Source organism: Crinia signifera, chromosome 3 (assembly GCF_055691185.1).
Source record: "Crinia signifera chromosome 3, ASM5569118v1, whole genome shotgun sequence".
NCBI lineage: Eukaryota > Metazoa > Chordata > Amphibia > Anura > Myobatrachidae > Crinia > Crinia signifera.
Window position 1 is genome coordinate 107,735,563 of NC_139219.1, and position 17,969 is coordinate 107,753,531.

Sequence of the window (17,969 nt, forward strand, 5' to 3'; positions counted from 1 at the left end):
GCTCTTCAATCTACACTATTAAACCAAAGCAAAGTTTCCACATTCAGTAGATCCTGATATTCCTGCATGGTTTCACCCACTGATGTACACCTGAAACAGCGATATATTTTGTTAAAGAGTGCCTGGCTCTTTGCATTTTGGTGGTGCAGGTATAGAATTTAACATACAATGATTTAGTGGTAGAATCTTGCGGTTTAGTGGTAGAATTCTCGCCTGCCATGAGGGAGGCATGGATCTGAAAAGGGAATAAACACCACCCAATGTTGTGCTCAAAGCAAATGACTCTTAGATTTGGAGTCTTATTCGCTATTGACTCAGATAGCTAGGCTTTTTTACAGTGTTATGGCATCATGGCAAGGCAAGGATTGCCCTTCAATTTATAAAACCAAAGCAAGGTTTCCACATTTAGTAGATCCTGAGATTCCTGCTTGGTTTCACACACTGATGTACACCTCTTTTAAGTTTCAAATAAAACACGTTTGGTTGTGTAGTGACAGAGATCTCGCCTGTAGAATTCTGGGAAAAAACACCGCCCAACGTGGGGCTCGAACCCACGACCCTGAGATTAAGAGTCTCATGCTCTACCGACTGAGCTAGCCAGGCTTGGTTACTGTGATGTGACAAAAAGGCCACTCAAGCCAAGGAGTGCAATACAAGCTATTAAAGTAGATCTAGGCTACCACATTCAGTACACTGAGATGCATGCTTGGTTTCACACATTGAGGAAAATGGGTAAGTAACCGTGAAGTAAAATGTGAAGCATTGGTTGTTCAGTGGTAGAATTCTCGCCTGCCACGCGGGAGGCCCGGGTTCGATTCCCGGCCAATGCAGTACTCAAGTTTTACTGAAATTATGGTATATTTTGTTAAAGAGTGTCTGGCTCTTTGCATTTTGGTGGTGCAGGTATAGAATTCCACATACAATAAATTAATGGTAGAATCTTGTGGTTTAGTGGTAGAATTCCCACCTGCCAAGAGAGAGGTCTGGATCTGAAAAGGGAATAAACACCAAACAAATGTTGTACTAAAAGCATATGACTCTTAGCTTGGGAGTTTTATTTCTATTGACTAAGCTGGCCAGGCTTTGTTACAGTGTTGTAGCATCAAGGCAAGGCAACGCTTGCTCTTCAATCTACACTATTAAACCAAAGCAAAGTTTCCACATTCAGTAGATCCTGATATTCCTGCATGGTTTCACCCACTGATGTACACCTGAAACAGCGATATATTTTGTTAAAGAGTGCCTGGCTCTTTGCATTTTGGTGGTGCAGGTATAGAATTTAACATACAATGATTTAGTGGTAGAATCTTGTGGTTTAGTGGTAGAATTCTCGCCTGCCATGAGGGAGGCATGGATCTGAAAAGGGAATAAACACCACCCAATGTTGTGCTCAAAGCAAATGACTCTTAGATTTGGAGTCTTATTCGCTATTGACTCAGATAGCTAGGCTTTTTTACAGTGTTATGGCATCATGGCAAGGCAAGGATTGCCCTTCAATTTATAAAACCAAAGCAAGGTTTCCACATTTAGTAGATCCTGAGATTCCTGCTTGGTTTCACACACTGATGTACACCTCTTTTAAGTTTCAAATAAAACACGTTTGGTTGTGTAGTGACAGAGATCTCGCCTGTAGAATTCTGGGAAAAAACACCGCCCAACGTGGGGCTCGAACCCACGACCCTGAGATTAAGAGTCTCATGCTCTACCGACTGAGCTAGCCAGGCTTGGTTACTGTTGTGTGACAAAAAGGCCACTCAAGCCAAGGAGTGCCAAACAAGCTATTAAAGTAGATCTAGGCTACCACATTCAGTACACTGAGATGCATGCTTGGTTTCACAAATTGAGGAAAATGGGTAAGTAACCGTGAAGTAAAATGTGAAGCATTGGTTGTTCAGTGGTAGAATTCTCGCCTGCCACGCGGGAGGCCCGGGTTCGATTCCCGGCCAATGCAGTACTCAAGTTTTACTGAAATTATGGTATATTTTGTTAAAGAGTGTCTGGCTCTTTGCTTTTTGGTGGTGCAGGTATAGAATTCCACATACAATAAATTAATGTTAGAATCTTGTGGTTTAGTGGTAGAATTCCCACCTGCCAAGAGAGAGGTCTGGATCTGAAAAGGGAATAAACACCAAACAAATGTTGTACTAAAAGCATATGACTCTTAGCTTGGGAGTTTTATTTCTATTGACTAAGCTGGCCAGGCTTTGTTACAGTGTTGTAGCATCAAGGCAAGGCAACGCTTGCTCTTCAATCTACACTATTAAACCAAAGCAAAGTTTCCACATTCAGTAGATCCTGATATTCCTGCATGGTTTCACCCACTGATGTACACCTGAAACAGCGATATATTTTGTTAAAGAGTGCCTGGCTCTTTGCATTTTGGTGGTGCAGGTATAGAATTTAACATACAATGATTTAGTGGTAGAATCTTGTGGTTTAGTGGTAGAATTCTCGCCTGCCATGAGGGAGGCATGGATCTGAAAAGGGAATAAACACCACCCAATGTTGTGCTCAAAGCAAATGACTCTTAGATTTGGAGTCTTATTCACTATTGACTCAGATAGCTAGGCTTTTTTACAGTGTTATGGCATCATGGCAAGGCAAGGATTGCCCTTCAATTTATAAAACCAAAGCAAGGTTTCCACATTTAGTAGATCCTGAGATTCCTGCTTGGTTTCACACACTGATGTACACCTCTTTTAAGTTTCAAATAAAACACGTTTGGTTGTGTAGTGACAGAGATCTCGCCTGTAGAATTCTGGGAAAAAACACCACCCAACGTGGGGCTCGAACCCACGACCCTGAGATTAAGAGTCTCATGCTCTACCGACTGAGCTAGCCAGGCTTGGTTACTGTGATGTGACAAAAAGGCCACTCAAGCCAAGGAGTGCAATACAAGCTATTAAAGTAGATCTAGGCTACCACATTCAGTACACTGAGATGCATGCTTGGTTTCACACATTGAGGAAAATGGGTAAGTAACCGTGAAGTAAAATGTGAAGCATTGGTTGTTCAGTGGTAGAATTCTCGCCTGCCACGCGGGAGGCCCGGGTTCGATTCCCGGCCAATGCAGTACTCAAGTTTTACTGAAATTATGGTATATTTTGTTAAAGAGTGTCTGGCTCTTTGCATTTTGGTGGTGCAGGTATAGAATTCCACATACAATAAATTAATGGTAGAATCTTGTGGTTTAGTGGTAGAATTCCCACCTGCCAAGAGAGAGGTCTGGATCTGAAAAGGGAATAAACACCAAACAAATGTTGTACTAAAAGCATATGACTCTTAGCTTGGGAGTTTTATTTCTATTGACTAAGCTGGCCAGGCTTTGTTACAGTGTTGTAGCATCAAGGCAAGGCAACGCTTGCTCTTCAATCTACACTATTAAACCAAAGCAAAGTTTCCACATTCAGTAGATCCTGATATTCCTGCATGGTTTCACCCACTGATGTACACCTGAAACAGCGATATATTTTGTTAAAGAGTGCCTGGCTCTTTGCATTTTGGTGGTGCAGGTATAGAATTTAACATACAATGATTTAGTGGTAGAATCTTGTGGTTTAGTGGTAGAATTCTCGCCTGCCATGAGGGAGGCATGGATCTGAAAAGGGAATAAACACCACCCAATGTTGTGCTCAAAGCAAATGACTCTTAGATTTGGAGTCTTATTCGCTATTGACTCAGATAGCTAGGCTTTTTTACAGTGTTATGGCATCATGGCAAGGCAAGGATTGCCCTTCAATTTATAAAACCAAAGCAAGGTTTCCACATTTAGTAGATCCTGAGATTCCTGCTTGGTTTCACACACTGATGTACACCTCTTTTAAGTTTCAAATAAAACACGTTTGGTTGTGTAGTGACAGAGATCTCGCCTGTAGAATTCTGGGAAAAAACACCGCCCAACGTGGGGCTCGAACCCACGACCCTGAGATTAAGAGTCTCATGCTCTACCGACTGAGCTAGCCAGGCTTGGTTACTGTGATGTGACAAAAAGGCCACTCAAGCCAAGGAGTGCAATACAAGCTATTAAAGTAGATCTAGGCTACCACATTCAGTACACTGAGATGCATGCTTGGTTTCACACATTGAGGAAAATGGGTAAGTAACCGTGAAGTAAAATGTGAAGCATTGGTTGTTCAGTGGTAGAATTCTCGCCTGCCACGCGGGAGGCCCGGGTTCGATTCCCGGCCAATGCAGTACTCAAGTTTTACTGAAATTATGCTATATTTTGTTAAAGAGTGTCTGGCTCTTTGCTTTTTGGTGGTGCAGGTATAGAATTCCACATACAATAAATTAATGGTAGAATCTTGTGGTTTAGTGGTAGAATTCCCACCTGCCAAGAGAGAGGTCTGGATCTGAAAAGGGAATAAACACCAAACAAATGTTGTACTAAAAGCATATGACTCTTAGCTTGGGAGTTTTATTTCTATTGACTACGCTGGCCAGGCTTTGTTACAGTGTTGTAGCATCAAGGCAAGGCAACGCTTGCTCTTCAATCTACACTACTAAACCAAAGCAAAGTTTCCACATTCAGTAGATCCTGATATTCCTGCATGGTTTCACCCACTGATGTACACCTGAAACAGCGATATATTTTGTTAAAGAGTGCCTGGCTCTTTGCATTTTGGTGGTGCAGGTATAGAATTTAACATACAATGATTTAGTGGTAGAATCTTGTGGTTTAGTGGTAGAATTCTCGCCTGCCATGAGGGAGGCATGGATCTGAAAAGGGAATAAACACCACCCAATGTTGTGCTCAAAGCAAATGACTCTTAGATTTGGAGTCTTATTCGCTATTGACTCAGATAGCTAGGCTTTTTTACAGTGTTATGGCATCATGGCAAGGCAAGGATTGCCCTTCAATTTATAAAACCAAAGCAAGGTTTCCACATTTAGTAGATCCTGAGATTCCTGCTTGGTTTCACACACTGATGTACACCTCTTTTAAGTTTCAAATAAAACACGTTTGGTTGTGTAGTGACAGAGATCTGGCCTGTAGAATTCTGGGAAAAAACACCGAGCAACGTGGGGCTCGAACCCACGACCCTGAGATTAAGAGTCTCATGCTCTACCGACTGAGCTAGCCAGGCTTGGTTACTGTGATGTGACAAAAAGGCCACTCAAGCCAAGGAGTGCCCTACAAGCTATTAAAGTAGATCTAGGCTACCACATTCAGTACACTGAGATGCATGCTTGGTTTCACACATTGAGGAAAATGGGTAAGTAACCTTGAAGTAAAATGTGAAGCATTGGTTGTTCAGTGGTAGAATTCTCGCCTGCCACGCGGGAGGCCCGGGTTCGATTCCCGGCCTATACAGTACTCAAGTTTTACTGAAATTATGGTATATTTTGTTAAAGAGTGGCTGGCTCTTTGCATTTTGGTGGTGCAGGTATAGAATTCCACATACAATAAATTAATGGTAGAATCTTGTGGTTTAGTGGTAGAATTCCCACCTGCCAAGAGAGAGGTCTGGATCTGAAAAGGAAATAAACACCAAACAAATGTTGTACTAAAAGCATATGACTCTTAGCTTGGGAGTTTTATTTCTATTGACTAAGCTGGCCAGGCTTTGTTACAGTGTTGTAGCATCAAGGCAAGGCAACGCTTGCTCTTCAATCTACACTATTAAACCAAAGCAAAGTTTCCACATTCAGTAGATCCTGATATTCCTGCATGGTTTCACCCACTGATGTACACCTGAAACAGCGATATATTTTGTTAAAGAGTGCCTGGCTCTTTGCATTTTGGTGGTGCAGGTATAGAATTTAACATACAATGATTTAGTGGTAGAATCTTGTGGTTTAGTGGTAGAATTCTCGCCTGCCATGAGGGAGGCATGGATCTGAAAAGGGAATAAACACCACCCAATGTTGTGCTCAAAGCAAATGACTCTTAGATTTGGAGTCTTATTCGCTATTGACTCAGATAGCTAGGCTTTTTTACAGTGTTATGGCATCATGGCAAGGCAAGGATTGCCCTTCAATTAATAAAACCAAAGCAAGGTTTCCACATTTAGTAGATCCTGAGATTCCTGCTTGGTTTCACACACTGATGTACACCTCTTTTAAGTTTCAAATAAAACACGTTTGGTTGTGTAGTGACAGAGATCTCGCCTGTAGAATTCTGGGAAAAAACACCGCCCAACGTGGGGCTCGAACCCACGACCCTGAGATTAAGAGTCTCATGCTCTACCAACTGAGCTAGCCAGGCTTGGTTACTGTTGTGTGACAAAAAGGCCACTCAAGCCAAGGAGTGCCCTACAAGCTATTAAAGTAGATCTAGGCTACCACATTCAGTACACTGAGATGCATGCTTGGTTTCACAAATTGAGGAAAATGGGTAAGTAACCGTGAAGTAAAATGTGAAGCATTGGTTGTTCAGTGGTAGAATTCTCGCCTGCCACGCGGGAGGCCCGGGTTCGATTCCCGGCCAATGCAGTACTCAAGTTTTACTGAAATTATGGTATATTTTGTTAAAGAGTGTCTGGCTCTTTGCTTTTTGGTGGTGCAGGTATAGAATTCCACATACAATAAATTAATGTTAGAATCTTGTGGTTTAGTGGTAGAATTCCCACCTGCCAAGAGAGAGGTCTGGATCTGAAAAGGGAATAAACACCAAACAAATGTTGTACTAAAAGCATATGACTCTTAGCTTGGGAGTTTTATTTCTATTGACTAAGCTGGCCAGGCTTTGTTACAGTGTTGTAGCATCAAGGCAAGGCAACGCTTGCTCTTCAATCTACACTATTAAACCAAAGCAAAGTTTCCACATTCAGTAGATCCTGATATTCCTGCATGGTTTCACCCACTGATGTACACCTGAAACAGCGATATATTTTGTTAAAGAGTGCCTGGCTCTTTGCATTTTGGTGGTGCAGGTATAGAATTTAACATACAATGATTTAGTGGTAGAATCTTGTGGTTTAGTGGTAGAATTCTCGCCTGCCATGAGGGAGGCATGGATCTGAAAAGGGAATAAACACCACCCAATGTTGTGCTCAAAGCAAATGACTCTTAGATTTGGAGTCTTATTCGCTATTGACTCAGATAGCTAGGCTTTTTTACAGTGTTATGGCATCATGGCAAGGCAAGGATTGCCCTTCAATTTATAAAACCAAAGCAAGGTTTCCACATTTAGTAGATCCTGAGATTCCTGCTTGGTTTCACACACTGATGTACACCTCTTTTAAGTTTCAAATAAAACACGTTTGGTTGTGTAGTGACAGAGATCTGGCCTGTAGAATTCTGGGAAAAAACACCGAGCAACGTGGGGCTCGAACCCACGACCCTGAGATTAAGAGTCTCATGCTCTACCGACTGAGCTAGCCAGGCTTGGTTACTGTGATGTGACAAAAAGGCCACTCAAGCCAAGGAGTGCCCTACAAGCTATTAAAGTAGATCTAGGCTACCACATTCAGTACACTGAGATGCATGCTTGGTTTCACACATTGAGGAAAATGGGTAAGTAACCTTGAAGTAAAATGTGAAGCATTGGTTGTTCAGTGGTAGAATTCTCGCCTGCCACGCGGGAGGCCCGGGTTCGATTCCCGGCCAATACAGTACTCAAGTTTTACTGAAATTATGGTATATTTTGTTAAAGAGTGCCTGGCTCTTTGCATTTTGGTGGTGCAGGTATAGAATTCCACATACAATAAATTAATGGTAGAATCTTGTGGTTTAGTGGTAGAATTCCCACCTGCCAAGAGAGAGGTCTGGATCTGAAAAGGGAATAAACACCAAACAAATGTTGTACTAAAAGCATATGACTCTTAGCTTGGGAGTTTTATTTCTATTGACTAAGCTGGCCAGGCTTTGTTACAGTGTTGTAGCATCAAGGCAAGGCAACGCTTGCTCTTCAATCTACACTATTAAACCAAAGCAAAGTTTCCACATTCAGTAGATCCTGATATTCCTGCATGGTTTCACCCACTGATGTACACCTGAAACAGCGATATATTTTGTTAAAGAGTGCCTGGCTCTTTGCATTTTGGTGGTGCAGGTATCGAATTTAACATACAATGATTTAGTGGTAGAATCTTGTGGTTTAGTGGTAGAATTCTCGCCTGCCATGAGGGAGGCATGGATCTGAAAAGGGAATAAACACCACCCAATGTTGTGCTCAAAGCAAATGACTCTTAGATTTGGAGTCTTATTCGCTATTGACTCAGATAGCTAGGCTTTTTTACAGTGTTATGGCATCATGGCAAGGCAAGGACTGCCCTTCAATTTATAAAACCAAAGCAAGGTTTCCACATTTAGTAGATCCTGAGATTCCTGCTTGGTTTCACACACTGATGTACACCTCTTTTAAGTTTCAAATAAAACACGTTTGGTTGTGTAGTGACAGAGATCTCGCCTGTAGAATTCTGGGAAAAAACACCGCCCAACGTGGGGCTCGAACCCACGACCCTGAGATTAAGAGTCTCATGCTCTACCGACTGAGCTAGCCAGGCTTGGTTACTGTGATGTGACAAAAAGGCCACTCAAGCCAAGGAGTGCCCTACAAGCTATTAAAGTAGATCTAGGCTACCACATTCAGTACACTGAGATGCATGCTTGGTTTCACACATTGAGGAAAATGGGTAAGTAAACATGAAGTATAATGTGAAGCATTGGTTGTTCAGTGGTAGAATTCTCGCCTGCCACGCGGGAGGCCCGGGTTCGATTCCCGGCCAATGCAGTACTCAAGTTTTACTGAAATTATGGTATATTTTGTTAAAGAGTGCCAGGCTCTTTGCATTTTGGTGGTGCAGGTATAGAATTCCACATACAATAAATTAATGGTAGAATCTTGTGGTTTAGTGGTAGAATTCCCACCTGCCAAGAGAGAGGTCTGGATCTGAAAAGGGAATAAACACCAAACAAATGTTGTACTAAAAGCATATGACTCTTAGCTTGGGAGTTTTATTTCTATTGACTAAGCTGGCCAGGCTTTGTTACAGTGTTGTAGCATCAAGGCAAGGCAACGCTTGCTCTTCAATCTACACTATTAAACCAAAGCAAAGTTTCCACATTCAGTAGATCCTGATATTCCTGCATGGTTTCACCCACTGATGTACACCTGAAACAGCGATATATTTTGTTAAAGAGTGCCTGGCTCTTTGCATTTTGGTGGTGCAGGTATAGAATTTAACATACAATGATTTAGTGGTAGAATCTTGCGGTTTAGTGGTAGAATTCTCGCCTGCCATGAGGGAGGCATGGATCTGAAAAGGGAATAAACACCACCCAATGTTGTGCTCAAAGCAAATGACTCTTAGATTTGGAGTCTTATTCGCTATTGACTCAGATAGCTAGGCTTTTTTACAGTGTTATGGCATCATGGCAAGGCAAGGATTGCCCTTCAATTTATAAAACCAAAGCAAGGTTTCCACATTTAGTAGATCCTGAGATTCCTGCTTGGTTTCACACACTGATGTACACCTCTTTAAAGTTTCAAATAAAACACGTTTGGTTGTGTAGTGACAGAGATCTCGCCTGTAGAATTCTGGGAAAAAACACCGCCAACGTGGGGCTCGAACCCACGACCCTGAGATTAAGAGTCTCATGCTCTACCGACTGAGCTAGCCAGGCTTGGTTACTGTTGTGTGACAAAAAGGCCACTCAAGCCAAGGAGTGCCCTACAAGCTATTAAAGTAGATCTAGGCTACCACATTCAGTACACTGAGATGCATGCTTGGTTTCACAAATTGAGGAAAATGGGTAAGTAACCGTGAATTAAAATGTGAAGCATTGGTTGTTCAGTGGTAGAATTCTCGCCTGCCACGCAGGAGGCCCGGGTTCGATTCCCGGCCAATGCAGTACTCAAGTTTTACTGAAATTATGGTATATTTTGTTAAAGAGTGTCTGGCTCTTTGCTTTTTGGTGGTGCAGGTATAGAATTCCACATACAATAAATTAATGTTAGAATCTTGTGGTTTAGTGGTAGAATTCCCACCTGCCAAGAGAGAGGTCTGGATCTGAAAAGGGAATAAACACCAAACAAATGTTGTACTAAAAGCATATGACTCTTAGCTTGGGAGTTTTATTTCTATTGACTAAGCTGGCCAGGCTTTGTTACAGTGTTGTAGCATCAAGGCAAGGCAACGCTTGCTCTTCAATCTACACTACTAAACCAAAGCAAAGTTTCTACATTCAGTAGATCCTGATATTCCTGCATGGTTTCACCCACTGATGTACACCTGAAACAGCGATATATTTTGTTAAAGAGTGCCTGGCTCTTTGCATTTTGGTGGTGCAGGTATAGAATTTAACATACAATGATTTAGTGGTAGAATCTTGTGGTTTAGTGGTAGAATTCTCGCCTGCCATGAGGGAGGCATGGATCTGAAAAGGGAATAAACACCACCCAATGTTGTGCTCAAAGCAAATGACTCTTAGATTTGGAGTCTTATTCGCTATTGACTCAGATAGCTAGGCTTTTTTACAGTGTTATGGCATCATGGCAAGGCAAGGATTGCCCTTCAATTTATAAAACCAAAGCAAGGTTCCACATTTAGTAGATCCTGAGATTCCTGCTTGGTTTCACACACTGATGTACACCTCTTTTAAGTTTCAAATAAAACATGTTTGGTTGTGTAGTGACAGAGATCTCGCCTGTAGAATTCTGGGAAAAAACACCGCCCAACGTGGGGCTCGAACCCACGACCCTGAGATTAAGAGTCTCATGCTCTACCGACTGAGCTAGCCAGGCTTGGTTACTGTGATTTGACAAAAAGGCCACTCAAGCCAAGGAGTGCAATACAAGCTATTAAAGTAGATCTAGGCTACCACATTCAGTACACTGAGATGCATGCTTGGTTTCACACATTGAGGAAAATGGGTAAGTAACCGTGAAGTAAAATGTGAAGCATTGAATGTTCAGTGGTAGAATTCTCGCCTGCCACGCGGGAGGCCCGGGTTCGATTCCCGGCCAATGCAGTACTCAAGTTTTACTGAAATTATGGTATATTTTGTTAAAGAGTGTCTGGCTCTTTGCATTTTGGTGGTGCAGGTATAGAATTCCACATACAATAAATTAATGGTAGAATCTTGTGGTTTAGTGGTAGAATTCCCACCTGCCAAGAGAGAGGTCTGGATCTGAAAAGGGAATAAACACCAAACAAATGTTGTACTAAAAGCATATGACTCTTAGCTTGGGAGTTTTATTTCTATTGACTAAGCTGGCCAGGCTTTGTTACAGTGTTGTAGCATCAAGGCAAGGCAACGCTTGCTCTTCAATCTACACTATTAAACCAAAGCAAAGTTTCCACATTCAGTAGATCCTGATATTCCTGCATGGTTTCACCCACTGATGTACACCTGAAACAGCGATATATTTTGTTAAAGAGTGCCTGGCTCTTTGCATTTTGGTGGTGCAGGTATAGAATTTAACATACAATGATTTAGTGGTAGAATCTTGTGGTTTAGTAGTAGAATTCTCGCCTGCCATGAGGGAGGCATGGATCTGAAAAGGGAATAAACACCACCCAATGTTGTGCTCAAAGCAAATGACTCTTAGATTTGGAGTCTTATTCGCTATTGACTCAGATAGCTAGGCTTTTTTACAGTGTTATGGCATCATGGCAAGGCAAGGATTGCCCTTCAATTTATAAAACCAAAGCAAGGTTTCCACATTTAGTAGATCCTGAGATTCCTGCTTGGTTTCACACACTGATGTACACCTCTTTTAAGTTTCAAATAAAACACGTTTGGTTGTGTAGTGACAGAGATCTCGCCTGTAGAATTCTGGGAAAAAACACCGCCCAACGTGGGGCTCGAACCCACGACCCTGAGATTAAGAGTCTCATGCTCTACCGACTGAGCTAGCCAGGCTTGGTTACTGTGATGTGACAAAAAGGCCACTCAAGCCAAGGAGTGCCCTACAAGCTATTAAAGTAGATCTAGGCTACCACATTCAGTACACTGAGATGCATGCTTGGTTTCACACATTGAGGAAAATGGGTAAGTAACCTTGAGGTAAAATGTGAAGCATTGGTTGTTCAGTGGTAGAATTCTCGCCTGCCACGCGGGAGGCCCGGGTTCGATTCCCGGCCAATGCAGTACTCATGTTTTACTGAAATTATGGTATATTTTGTTAAAGAGTGGCTGGCTCTTTGCATTTTGGTAGTGCAGGTATAGAATTACACATACAATAAATTAATGGTAGAATCTTGTGGTTTAGTGGTAGAATTCCCACCTGCCAAGAAAGAGGTCTGGATCTGAAAAGGGAATAAACACCAAACAAATGTTGTACTAAAAGCATATGACTCTTAGCTTGGGAGTTTTATTTCTATTGACTAAGCTGGCCAGGCTTTGTTACAGTGTTGTAGCATCAAGGCAAGGCAACGCTTGCTCTTCAATCTACACTATTAAACCAAAGCAAAGTTTCCACATTCAGTAGATCCTGATATTCCTGCATGGTTTCACCCACTGATGTACACCTGAAACAGCGATATATTTTGTTAAAGAGTGCCTGGCTCTTTGCATTTTGGTGGTGCAGGTATAGAATTTAACATACAATGATTTAGTGGTAGAATCTTGTGGTTTAGTGGTAGAATTCTCGCCTGCCATGAGGGAGGCATGGATCTGAAAAGGGAATAAACACCACCCAATGTTGTGCTCAAAGCAAATGACTCTTAGATTTGGAGTCTTATTCGCTATTGACTCAGATAGCTAGGCTTTTTTACAGTGTTATGGCATCATGGCAAGGCAAGAATTGCCCTTCAATTTATAAAACCAAAGCAAGGTTTCCACATTTAGTAGATCCTGAGATTCCTGCTTGGTTTCACACACTGATGTACACCTCTTTTAAGTTTCAAATAAAACACGTTTGGTTGTGTAGTGACAGAGATCTCGCCTGTAGAATTCTGGGAAAAAACACCGCCCAACGTGGGGCTCGAACCCACGACCCTGAGATTAAGAGTCTCATGCTCTACCGACTGAGCTAGCCAGGCTTGGTTACTGTTATGTGACAAAAAGGCTACTCAAGCCAAGGAGTGCCCTACAAGCTATTAAAGTAGATCTAGGCTACCACATTCAGTACACTGAGATGCATGCTTGGTTTCACACATTGAGGAAAATGGGTAAGTAACCGTGAAGTAAAATGTGAAGCATTGGTTGTTCAGTGGTAGAATTCTCGCCTGCCACGCGGGAGGCCCGGGTTCGATTCCCGGCCAATGCAGTACTCAAGTTTTACTGAAATTATGGTATATTTTGTTAAAGAGTGTCTGGCTCTTTGCATTTTGGTGGTGCAGGTATAGAATTCCACATACAATAAATTAATGGTAGAATCTTGTGGTTTAGTGGTAGAATTCCCACCTGCCAAGAGAGAGGTCTGGATCTGAAAAGGGAATAAACACCAAACAAATGTTGTACTAAAAGCATATGACTCTTAGCTTGGGAGTTTTATTTCTATTGACTAAGCTGGCCAGGCTTTGTTACAGTGTTGTAGCATCAAGGCAAGGCAACGCTTGCTCTTCAATCTACACTATTAAACCAAAGCAAAGTTTCCACATTCAGTAGATCCTGATATTCCTGCATGGTTTCACCCACTGATGTACACCTGAAACAGCGATATATTTTGTTAAAGAGTGCCTGGCTCTTTGCATTTTGGTGGTGCAGGTATCGAATTTAACATACAATGATTTAGTGGTAGAATCTTGTGGTTTAGTGGTAGAATTCTCGCCTGCCATGAGGGAGGCATGGATCTGAAAAGGGAATAAACACCACCCAATGTTGTGCTCAAAGCAAATGACTCTTAGATTTGGAGTCTTATTCGCTATTGACTCAGATAGCTAGGCTTTTTTACAGTGTTATGGCATCATGGCAAGGCAAGGACTGCCCTTCAATTTATAAAACCAAAGCAAGGTTTCCACATTTAGTAGATCCTGAGATTCCTGCTTGGTTTCACACACTGATGTACACCTCTTTTAAGTTTCAAATAAAACACGTTTGGTTGTGTAGTGACAGAGATCTCGCCTGTAGAATTCTGGGAAAAAACACCGCCCAACGTGGGGCTCGAACCCACGACCCTGAGATTAAGAGTCTCATGCTCTACCGACTGAGCTAGCCAGGCTTGGTTACTGTGATGTGACAAAAAGGCCACTCAAGCCAAGGAGTGCCCTACAAGCTATTAAAGTAGATCTAGGCTACCACATTCAGTACACTGAGATGCATGCTTGGTTTCACACATTGAGGAAAATGGGTAAGTAAACATGAAGTATAATGTGAAGCATTGGTTGTTCAGTGGTAGAATTCTCGCCTGCCACGCGGGAGGCCCGGGTTCGATTCCCGGCCAATGCAGTACTCAAGTTTTACTGAAATTATGGTATATTTTGTTAAAGAGTGCCAGGCTCTTTGCATTTTGGTGGTGCAGGTATAGAATTCCACATACAATAAATTAATGGTAGAATCTTGTGGTTTAGTGGTAGAATTCCCACCTGCCAAGAGAGAGGTCTGGATCTGAAAAGGGAATAAACACCAAACAAATGTTGTACTAAAAGCATATGACTCTTAGCTTGGGAGTTTTATTTCTATTGACTAAGCTGGCCAGGCTTTGTTACAGTGTTGTAGCATCAAGGCAAGGCAACGCTTGCTCTTCAATCTACACTATTAAACCAAAGCAAAGTTTCCACATTCAGTAGATCCTGATATTCCTGCATGGTTTCACCCACTGATGTACACCTGAAACAGCGATATATTTTGTTAAAGAGTGCCTGGCTCTTTGCATTTTGGTGGTGCAGGTATAGAATTTAACATACAATGATTTAGTGGTAGAATCTTGCGGTTTAGTGGTAGAATTCTCGCCTGCCATGAGGGAGGCATGGATCTGAAAAGGGAATAAACACCACCCAATGTTGTGCTCAAAGCAAATGACTCTTAGATTTGGAGTCTTATTCGCTATTGACTCAGATAGCTAGGCTTTTTTACAGTGTTATGGCATCATGGCAAGGCAAGGATTGCCCTTCAATTTATAAAACCAAAGCAAGGTTTCCACATTTAGTAGATCCTGAGATTCCTGCTTGGTTTCACACACTGATGTACACCTCTTTAAAGTTTCAAATAAAACACGTTTGGTTGTGTAGTGACAGAGATCTCGCCTGTAGAATTCTGGGAAAAAACACCGCCAACGTGGGGCTCGAACCCACGACCCTGAGATTAAGAGTCTCATGCTCTACCGACTGAGCTAGCCAGGCTTGGTTACTGTTGTGTGACAAAAAGGCCACTCAAGCCAAGGAGTGCCCTACAAGCTATTAAAGTAGATCTAGGCTACCACATTCAGTACACTGAGATGCATGCTTGGTTTCACAAATTGAGGAAAATGGGTAAGTAACCGTGAATTAAAATGTGAAGCATTGGTTGTTCAGTGGTAGAATTCTCGCCTGCCACGCAGGAGGCCCGGGTTCGATTCCCGGCCAATGCAGTACTCAAGTTTTACTGAAATTATGGTATATTTTGTTAAAGAGTGTCTGGCTCTTTGCTTTTTGGTGGTGCAGGTATAGAATTCCACATACAATAAATTAATGTTAGAATCTTGTGGTTTAGTGGTAGAATTCCCACCTGCCAAGAGAGAGGTCTGGATCTGAAAAGGGAATAAACACCAAACAAATGTTGTACTAAAAGCATATGACTCTTAGCTTGGGAGTTTTATTTCTATTGACTAAGCTGGCCAGGCTTTGTTACAGTGTTGTAGCATCAAGGCAAGGCAACGCTTGCTCTTCAATCTACACTACTAAACCAAAGCAAAGTTTCCACATTCAGTAGATCCTGATATTCCTGCATGGTTTCACCCACTGATGTACACCTGAAACAGCGATATATTTTGTTAAAGAGTGCCTGGCTCTTTGCATTTTGGTGGTGCAGGTATAGAATTTAACATACAATGATTTAGTGGTAGAATCTTGTGGTTTAGTGGTAGAATTCTCGCCTGCCATGAGGGAGGCATGGATCTGAAAAGGGAATAAACACCACCCAATGTTGTGCTCAAAGCAAATGACTCTTAGATTTGGAGTCTTATTCGCTATTGACTCAGATAGCTAGGCTTTTTTACAGTGTTATGGCATCATGGCAAGGCAAGGATTGCCCTTCAATTTATAAAACCAAAGCAAGGTTCCACATTTAGTAGATCCTGAGATTCCTGCTTGGTTTCACACACTGATGTACACCTCTTTTAAGTTTCAAATAAAACATGTTTGGTTGTGTAGTGACAGAGATCTCGCCTGTAGAATTCTGGGAAAAAACACCGCCCAACGTGGGGCTCGAACCCACGACCCTGAGATTAAGAGTCTCATGCTCTACCGACTGAGCTAGCCAGGCTTGGTTACTGTGATTTGACAAAAAGGCCACTCAAGCCAAGGAGTGCAATACAAGCTATTAAAGTAGATCTAGGCTACCACATTCAGTACACTGAGATGCATGCTTGGTTTCACACATTGAGGAAAATGGGTAAGTAACCGTGAAGTAAAATGTGAAGCATTGAATGTTCAGTGGTAGAATTCTCGCCTGCCACGCGGGAGGCCCGGGTTCGATTCCCGGCCAATGCAGTACTCAAGTTTTACTGAAATTATGGTATATTTTGTTAAAGAGTGTCTGGCTCTTTGCATTTTGGTGGTGCAGGTATAGAATTCCACATACAATAAATTAATGGTAGAATCTTGTGGTTTAGTGGTAGAATTCCCACCTGCCAAGAGAGAGGTCTGGATCTGAAAAGGGAATAAACACCAAACAAATGTTGTACTAAAAGCATATGACTCTTAGCTTGGGAGTTTTATTTCTATTGACTAAGCTGGCCAGGCTTTGTTACAGTGTTGTAGCATCAAGGCAAGGCAACGCTTGCTCTTCAATCTACACTATTAAACCAAAGCAAAGTTTCCACATTCAGTAGATCCTGATATTCCTGCATGGTTTCACCCACTGATGTACACCTGAAACAGCGATATATTTTGTTAAAGAGTGCCTGGCTCTTTGCATTTTGGTGGTGCAGGTATAGAATTTAACATACAATGATTTAGTGGTAGAATCTTGTGGTTTAGTGGTAGAATTCTCGCCTGCCATGAGGGAGGCATGGATCTGAAAAGGGAATAAACACCACCCAATGTTGTGCTCAAAGCAAATGACTCTTAGATTTGGAGTCTTATTCGCTATTGACTCAGATAGCTAGGCTTTTTTACAGTGTTATGGCATCATGGCAAGGCAAGGATTGCCCTTCAATTTATAAAACCAAAGCAAGGTTTCCACATTTAGTAGATCCTGAGATTCCTGCTTGGTTTCACACACTGATGTACACCTCTTTTAAGTTTCAAATAAAACACGTTTGGTTGTGTAGTGACAGAGATCTCGCCTGTAGAATTCTGGGAAAAAACACCGCCCAACGTGGGGCTCGAACCCACGACCCTGAGATTAAGAGTCTCATGCTCTACCGACTGAGCTAGCCAGGCTTGGTTACTGTGATGTGACAAAAAGGCCACTCAAGCCAAGGAGTGCCCTACAAGCTATTAAAGTAGATCTAGGCTACCACATTCAGTACACTGAGATGCATGCTTGGTTTCACACATTGAGGAAAATGGGTAAGTAACCTTGAGGTAAAATGTGAAGCATTGGTTGTTCAGTGGTAGAATTCTCGCCTGCCACGCGGGAGGCCCGGGTTCGATTCCCGGCCAATGCAGTACTCATGTTTTACTGAAATTATGGTATATTTTGTTAAAGAGTGGCTGGCTCTTTGCATTTTGGTAGTGCAGGTATAGAATTACACATACAATAAATTAATGGTAGAATCTTGTGGTTTAGTGGTAGAATTCCCACCTGCCAAGAAAGAGGTCTGGATCTGAAAAGGGAATAAACACCAAACAAATGTTGTACTAAAAGCATATGACTCTTAGCTTGGGAGTTTTATTTCTATTGACTAAGCTGGCCAGGCTTTGTTACAGTGTTGTAGCATCAAGGCAAGGCAACGCTTGCTCTTCAATCTACACTATTAAACCAAAGCAAAGTTT

The 17,969-nt window shown here is 42.1% G+C and overlaps 21 non-coding genes across 21 annotated transcripts; 10 read left to right on the top strand and 11 right to left on the bottom strand.

The window, feature by feature from the left end:
- Window positions 1-530: 530 nt before the first annotated feature.
- TRNAK-CUU (transfer RNA lysine (anticodon CUU)) lies at window positions 531-603 on the bottom strand. Its single transcript has one exon. It is a non-coding gene; the product is annotated as a tRNA-Lys (tRNA).
- Window positions 604-759: 156 nt separating this feature from the next.
- On the top strand, window positions 760-830 carry TRNAG-GCC (transfer RNA glycine (anticodon GCC)). Its single transcript has one exon. It is a non-coding gene; the product is annotated as a tRNA-Gly (tRNA).
- Window positions 831-1,651: 821 nt separating this feature from the next.
- Window positions 1,652-1,724, bottom strand: TRNAK-CUU (transfer RNA lysine (anticodon CUU)). Its single transcript has one exon. It is a non-coding gene; the product is annotated as a tRNA-Lys (tRNA).
- A 156-nt stretch (window positions 1,725-1,880) lies between these two features.
- On the top strand, window positions 1,881-1,951 carry TRNAG-GCC (transfer RNA glycine (anticodon GCC)). The gene has a single exon. It is a non-coding gene; the product is annotated as a tRNA-Gly (tRNA).
- A 1,050-nt stretch (window positions 1,952-3,001) lies between these two features.
- On the top strand, window positions 3,002-3,072 carry TRNAG-GCC (transfer RNA glycine (anticodon GCC)). Its single transcript has one exon. It is a non-coding gene; the product is annotated as a tRNA-Gly (tRNA).
- Window positions 3,073-3,893: 821 nt separating this feature from the next.
- On the bottom strand, window positions 3,894-3,966 carry TRNAK-CUU (transfer RNA lysine (anticodon CUU)). Its single transcript has one exon. It is a non-coding gene; the product is annotated as a tRNA-Lys (tRNA).
- A 156-nt stretch (window positions 3,967-4,122) lies between these two features.
- TRNAG-GCC (transfer RNA glycine (anticodon GCC)) lies at window positions 4,123-4,193 on the top strand. The gene has a single exon. It is a non-coding gene; the product is annotated as a tRNA-Gly (tRNA).
- A 1,942-nt stretch (window positions 4,194-6,135) lies between these two features.
- TRNAK-CUU (transfer RNA lysine (anticodon CUU)) lies at window positions 6,136-6,208 on the bottom strand. Its single transcript has one exon. It is a non-coding gene; the product is annotated as a tRNA-Lys (tRNA).
- Window positions 6,209-6,364: 156 nt separating this feature from the next.
- TRNAG-GCC (transfer RNA glycine (anticodon GCC)) lies at window positions 6,365-6,435 on the top strand. Its single transcript has one exon. It is a non-coding gene; the product is annotated as a tRNA-Gly (tRNA).
- A 1,942-nt stretch (window positions 6,436-8,377) lies between these two features.
- Window positions 8,378-8,450, bottom strand: TRNAK-CUU (transfer RNA lysine (anticodon CUU)). Its single transcript has one exon. It is a non-coding gene; the product is annotated as a tRNA-Lys (tRNA).
- A 156-nt stretch (window positions 8,451-8,606) lies between these two features.
- On the top strand, window positions 8,607-8,677 carry TRNAG-GCC (transfer RNA glycine (anticodon GCC)). Its single transcript has one exon. It is a non-coding gene; the product is annotated as a tRNA-Gly (tRNA).
- A 1,940-nt stretch (window positions 8,678-10,617) lies between these two features.
- On the bottom strand, window positions 10,618-10,690 carry TRNAK-CUU (transfer RNA lysine (anticodon CUU)). Its single transcript has one exon. It is a non-coding gene; the product is annotated as a tRNA-Lys (tRNA).
- A 1,048-nt stretch (window positions 10,691-11,738) lies between these two features.
- TRNAK-CUU (transfer RNA lysine (anticodon CUU)) lies at window positions 11,739-11,811 on the bottom strand. The gene has a single exon. It is a non-coding gene; the product is annotated as a tRNA-Lys (tRNA).
- A 156-nt stretch (window positions 11,812-11,967) lies between these two features.
- TRNAG-GCC (transfer RNA glycine (anticodon GCC)) lies at window positions 11,968-12,038 on the top strand. The gene has a single exon. It is a non-coding gene; the product is annotated as a tRNA-Gly (tRNA).
- Window positions 12,039-12,859: 821 nt separating this feature from the next.
- On the bottom strand, window positions 12,860-12,932 carry TRNAK-CUU (transfer RNA lysine (anticodon CUU)). The gene has a single exon. It is a non-coding gene; the product is annotated as a tRNA-Lys (tRNA).
- Window positions 12,933-13,088: 156 nt separating this feature from the next.
- TRNAG-GCC (transfer RNA glycine (anticodon GCC)) lies at window positions 13,089-13,159 on the top strand. The gene has a single exon. It is a non-coding gene; the product is annotated as a tRNA-Gly (tRNA).
- An 821-nt stretch (window positions 13,160-13,980) lies between these two features.
- Window positions 13,981-14,053, bottom strand: TRNAK-CUU (transfer RNA lysine (anticodon CUU)). The gene has a single exon. It is a non-coding gene; the product is annotated as a tRNA-Lys (tRNA).
- A 156-nt stretch (window positions 14,054-14,209) lies between these two features.
- On the top strand, window positions 14,210-14,280 carry TRNAG-GCC (transfer RNA glycine (anticodon GCC)). The gene has a single exon. It is a non-coding gene; the product is annotated as a tRNA-Gly (tRNA).
- A 1,940-nt stretch (window positions 14,281-16,220) lies between these two features.
- On the bottom strand, window positions 16,221-16,293 carry TRNAK-CUU (transfer RNA lysine (anticodon CUU)). The gene has a single exon. It is a non-coding gene; the product is annotated as a tRNA-Lys (tRNA).
- Window positions 16,294-17,341: 1,048 nt separating this feature from the next.
- On the bottom strand, window positions 17,342-17,414 carry TRNAK-CUU (transfer RNA lysine (anticodon CUU)). Its single transcript has one exon. It is a non-coding gene; the product is annotated as a tRNA-Lys (tRNA).
- Window positions 17,415-17,570: 156 nt separating this feature from the next.
- Window positions 17,571-17,641, top strand: TRNAG-GCC (transfer RNA glycine (anticodon GCC)). The gene has a single exon. It is a non-coding gene; the product is annotated as a tRNA-Gly (tRNA).
- The last annotated feature ends 328 nt before the right edge of the window (window positions 17,642-17,969 follow it).